At 33.5% G+C, this 6,028-nt stretch overlaps 1 long non-coding RNA gene across 1 annotated transcript; it reads left to right on the top strand.

Annotated features, from left to right (window-relative positions):
• The first annotated feature begins 2,634 nt into the window (after positions 1-2,634).
• Positions 2,635-4,722, top strand: LOC133318972 (uncharacterized). The gene is made up of 2 exons (XR_009752691.1): positions 2,635-2,752; positions 4,446-4,722. It is a non-coding gene; the product is annotated as an uncharacterized LOC133318972 (long non-coding RNA).
• Positions 4,723-6,028: the final 1,306 nt, after the last annotated feature.

The raw sequence follows: 6,028 nt of genomic DNA, 5'->3' as shown, positions 1-6,028 counted from the left end.
AGCTGTGATTCACAGTAATGTACAAACTCCAAAATCAAATAAAAGTAAACGAATTTCAATCGTGCTTATGAATTACTTTGAATAGTTTAATTTACTCTAATTATGTACCCTGGAATGTGTAATCAATCAGGGCGAGTGATAACTGTGACACATTGTGTCTTATTTATAGCTCAATTTATAATAAACTTTGTGTAGAGTATCATTTTACTGACTATGATACGTATTTTGCTTCTATAGAACAGCAATGCTAACATTAATTATGAGCCCACATTTTGTACTTACCCTCTGATATAATTCAAGGCTGGAAGCAAAGGAAACGAGAGGAGAAAGTGGAGAAAGATGCAAAAACACATCCGAGTTTATTGTTTAGATTCTTGTCACAAATTACAATTAGTCTGTTCAAACAGATGACTAACATAATAACAAAAGAGCTAAAGTACTTATTTTTTATACACTTTGGACTATTTCTTTTTATGGTAATAAAAATGGCAAGAAGAAAGTTCACCTGATGATAAAAAGTTATCATCAACCGCTGATATATAACTTAAAGGGAATTGTGGGACTTATGGGGACTGTTTCTTAGATAACACCAGAATTACCATCAGCCTATCTTATTCGAAAACCTGCTGAATGAGGGATTTCATTTTAAATAAAAAGTTACCAAAACGTTCTGTCATCTTCATGCCAGCGATTGGTATAGATTTGCAATAATCCATTGATAAGACGAAGTTCGACAGAAAAAATTTAATCGGTATATGCTAGAGTTAATCAACTCGGGTACTTTATATAAATTAACAAAAACTGTTTTTATGGAACTCCAATATATCTGTTTTGTTAATCTGATATAATTTAAGTATGATACTGAGATAAAGGTCAAATAAAATGCTATAATAATGCTTTGTCTACCCTAACATCCATATGACATTACTTTAAATGTCTTTAAAGCTAGACGAGAGTAGTTGAGAATAATAAAATGTAGAGACAGGTATATGCTCCCTAGTAGACTGTGAGATAATTCAAAACGACCAAACAAAAACTATGTTATTGGTCATCTATAAGCTGGTTATCATGTGGATAACAGATAATTAATGATTAGCTCCATCACTTTATAGAGCCAAGATGTCTCATGTTAGGTCTGTAATTGGAGAGCAATACAATTGTTTCTTATCTCAGTTACCACTTGGTTCATTTCGAGCTAGTGTAACTCAATTTCGTCTTGAGCCTACAGTTTTTGAATACGACGTAAAGAAACAGCTGCAGGTAGCCCAATAGAACTGGTAAGAAAACATTATATACCCTGCCGTATAGAGTCTGTTTCATTGTCATAAGATTGCAGACTTACAAACATTCTGACAGAAAGAAAGGCCCAGTTCCAATAATACTAGCAGGCTATGCATTCGTAAGACCTGAGAGTGTACCAGGTTACAGTGTGCTAACCGTAGAAGTGTATTCAAACAAATTATCTTTAAAGTTCTCCAAATTAGGGATGATGGTCTATGGTAACACTAGTTGGCAAGTTGGCTTGTTGATCCTAAAATCCCTTTGTTAGACGTCAGAGAAGTCTAGCTATGACTGTAACCTTCTGGAGGTGCCTGAATTGATGTTTGATAAAAAACAAAAAACCTTTGTTTGTAATACAAATTAAATTAGTTATGTTGTATATTTTCGACTTTCTTTAACATGACTTTAATTCATCGTGTATATTTGATTTAATTCTTAAAAAGCATTTCCTAATTATACACGACGATCATTCCTGTTGCCGAGCATATAGTTTTCTAGAAAGTTGTACGTCTTATAATTCTGTAGTTTTGTCTACCGCTTTTCCACTTATTTTAAGGCACCAATAATTTCTGAATAATTTTGTTTAAATCAAAAATACTTTGCTTAAGTACTTAATAATCATTTGTGTATCGTCAAAATACATCTCGTCTACGGAGGTCACAGCTAAGAATAATTGACAAACGAAAAACTATCACATAATAGTCAATATTACAATTTTTCTCCAGCCAATTAAATACTTATGATTTCCTTTGGATTAACACATTAAATATTTTTTTGTTTTCTATTTAATGATACAAAAATTTTATTTTAAAATATTAATAAATAAAGTAAAACTAAAGACTAGGAATAGCATTTTTGTTTCTATAGACAGACTAGAGAGGTGTCCCTGTTTTCCAACATTATACATCAGTTATAGGAACACCATAAAATGTAAAAATAAATGTGCTATAGGGCAACTGTAATAAGACAATATTTGTACTGTTTTCAAGGAAGACACTGGCTTTATGTTGTGTTACAGTCTTACATCAATATATAACATTTCACTCTCTGTTCTTGCAAACACTTCTCACATTCCATGATGAAATCGTAGTATTGTCTCGGCAACCCTTCGCCTCTGACTGCTGAAGAATTCCAGACGACTGATGACCATTGTCATATTTACAGCTATAATGATCTTGGTAAAGGAACTTTTAGCAATTATTTTCTTTTACTGACACCAATGATTGTGTATCAATAGTCAATATTCATAATACTCTATTAATTTTGATGACGAAAACTCGTTGACCTTATACTCCGCAGCTTTCTTAGTATAAGAGTGACTGTTCGATTTTCAACATTCCACATCACGTTATAGGTTGAACCAACATGTCAGTATTATCTAATGAAAACGCCTCCGTGTAATGTTCTGTGGTGATCGGCGAGAGACCAGTGATTATTTCAGAATTCTCCATCTACGGAACCGGATAAGACGGTACGTCTCAGTTCTCCTACATTCAGAGGAATAGAAAAAAGATAGAAGGACTTTATTGGAGACTCGGCAGTCTAAACTAATATTCCTGTGTGTTGTTAATGTAGTAAAACCTACAAACAAGTTCAAGTAGTTTAAAATAGTTAATATGATATAAAGAAATAACTCAACGAAAATGATTTTATTTAAATGTAGATGATCGTAAGGCACCCTGGATTCAATTTGCATAGTATTTTCAAGTGAAACAGAGGTTCTTAATGTATTATCCAAGTCAGTGGAGCGACGATTTCCTATTTATGGCTGCGCTATTGTGTCTTTATTTGTATCAAGGCAGCTAGCATAAAGAAATACGTGTTGGATAACACACAGCGGCTTACTCTATGAGGATTTTGAAATATTTCAGCTCGCTGACAAGTCTATTTTGTTTTTTTTTTCTAAATTTTTATGCACTTTATGTGCAATTTTCGAATATTATGTTTATGTGTTAAGGCCTACAATATTCATATAATCGACGTCAACTCTATAGCCTCCTTGTCCATTTGATGTACGTAACAGTGACGGATGATATGAGAAAAACCGACATCTGTAATGTACTCTTGACAACATCACTGAAAACATAGAAATTATAATACATACGTACAGCCATTTAGGTATTCACGGTCATATGATTAGATAACAACCACACACATACACACACACACACACACACACACTGACAAACACACATGTACTGCGGCTTGATTCGTTCTCCTTTCAGAAAACCATTTAATGTTAAACAATCAAACTATTACATATACAATTTATATTTTTATATAGTTCCGCTTTTCAATTCTTTTCTATGCCAATATAAGTAATAGACCATCGTAGTTAGGTCCCTCGTGGCCTTAAGTGCAACTCATTTAATATGTACTAAACAGTGGCGGCGTGTGATATTCGAGGTCTTCCTCGGTGGTTCTTCGTTTGCGGAAGGCGCCTTGACTCCGGACAATGGCCAGCCATCTGCGTTCCCAACTCATTACGCATTTACTATGAAGCTTTAAAATTAGTTGTGAATTTTTTCTTGTAAAACGCACCGCGGAAGCGAAGTGTGTGAAAATATCAATTTATACAACGATTCTCGTGCACTTGTCGTACGAAGATTTATTACGCGTCATTCATTACGTGAAATGCGGTTCATACTTAGACTGCGTTTATTGCTGTGATGACTTTAGTACAATTAGATATAGCTGAACGATCAGTCGTCTTGGTCTCTTATAACATTACCTCTATCACTAGACAACATTTTCGTATTTTATCAGACGAGGATGGTTTCTGCGCGGCGCCTGTACGTCGCAACCATCTCCAATTGCAAATAACTTGTCAATTGTATTATAATATTCAAATGGCATTTAAGTCTAGTCGCAGTTGCGTCAACGTTCGATGACTGACATTTGTCTATTGGTCAACCAACAATGAACCAACGTAATTGTACCTAATCCCATAATAACAGGTTGCTGGTTATTATCGTATTGGTGTGACAACACAATACATTTTACATTTTGATTAAAAGAACTCGATATACGATGAATTGTAATATAAATGTATGCAAGATATTCTCTAAAACTATTCTTACATTATGTACTTTTATATAATTTAGTACAAGGTTTTAGCTCCTTTCATGATATTCGATGTTAATTTTGTTTAATTTTCTTTTCAGATCACGGTGTAATAGCGAACACATCAATATTACACTACTAGAAAAAGTGTTCAAAATCTAAAGTTTGAACATAAAATAGTTAAAGTGTTCTGCAAAATAGAGCGGTAAATGAAAAACACGTGTCCGAGTAGAGCAAACGTTGATACAAACGTGAAGATATGCGAGATATGGCTTAGTTGACGATTTTATTGATGAACGACATGATAACTATTGCGATTCAAAGATTCTTTAAGAACGGAATTTAATAAGCAAAGTATTGATTAAAAATAAGAATATTTTTCGAGTATTATTTTATTTTAACGTATTCCCGAATTTTAAATCTCAAATTAGATTACATTAGAATAATAAAATTTAGGAGATACAATACCGCAACAAAACTATCTAGTTGTCCTGATAAGGACAATAGGTCCTGATAAGGCTGTGATAATAGCAAGTTTCGTTTATTCTTGTGGTGTATAATTTTATACTACATTTAATTTTCATCCCACATGTATTTTTTTATCAAACTATGATTACCTTAGGTCCTATTAAAATGACCTTCGACATTATATTGAGACGTCAGTGTGACGGTGGTTTTACATAAAAAATAATGTGTTATCGTGTGGGTGAGCCGATCTAACGAATTATATAATGTTATTACTTTAAAGGGACATATTACGAGTTATCGAACACGTACCGAGTGTTTGTACGATGATATAACATGAGTTTTGTTTTCAGACTTTGAGGCTGGGGATCCCATTTTAATGAGGTTTCTGTACTTATCTTAAACTGTTTAAATTTTAATGTATTCTATAGAGACATTGATGAATCGCCTAAATTCTCACACACAATATCAGCCACATCATGAAACAATCAAACAGGGACTGCAAACCGCAGTCTGTAAGAAACAAGGAAAGGAGACTTTGATTTTATTTTGTCTGACTCGAGACTGATTACCATCCAGTTGCGGAACGGACTTGCTCAATAATGTCACAAAAACAGCGACTCGTTGGCAAAATCCATTGATACAATGACATAAAAGTTATTACGTGTCCGTATTTTATATGTATAAGATATATGTGTTGTATGAAGCACGCCTACATCATGTCTTAGTTTCATAATAATTGCCGCTTTGTCATTCAAGTTACGCTATAACAGCTATTGATGTCATTTGATATGAAGCCGAATGATCCAACAAGGTATCAATGCAACGCTGGGAAACATGAATTCATATTAAATTATGATATTTGTTACAGTTTAGTTTAATATCAAATTAAAATACAGCGCCAATGAGGTTCGTTGTATTCTGAACTTTTTTTTGCCTGCTTTTATATTAAAAATATATATTTGATGGTAATTATATGATTGTTTTGATCGTACAAAAACAGAAGGTATTCAGTTCTCAGACATATTAACATCAATACGTATTGTCTCTAGATGCCGTGTTCCATACACGGAGGAGACCTTGCCATCCACTAACAGTGTCGCCAGTTTAAGAGGTAATTGTGATTAAACTGACCGCTACACCCACGTACCACTAATTGCGTTACACTTTTTATTGTCACCACCCACCATACGTTTAAAATGATAAAACAATACGATAC

The sequence above is a fragment of the Danaus plexippus genome, chromosome 10 (assembly GCF_018135715.1).
Source record: "Danaus plexippus chromosome 10, MEX_DaPlex, whole genome shotgun sequence".
Classification (NCBI taxonomy): Eukaryota; Metazoa; Arthropoda; class Insecta; order Lepidoptera; family Nymphalidae; genus Danaus; species Danaus plexippus.
The sequence above is the reverse complement of the archived record's forward strand: the minus strand, read 5'-3'. Positions and strand labels throughout refer to the sequence as shown.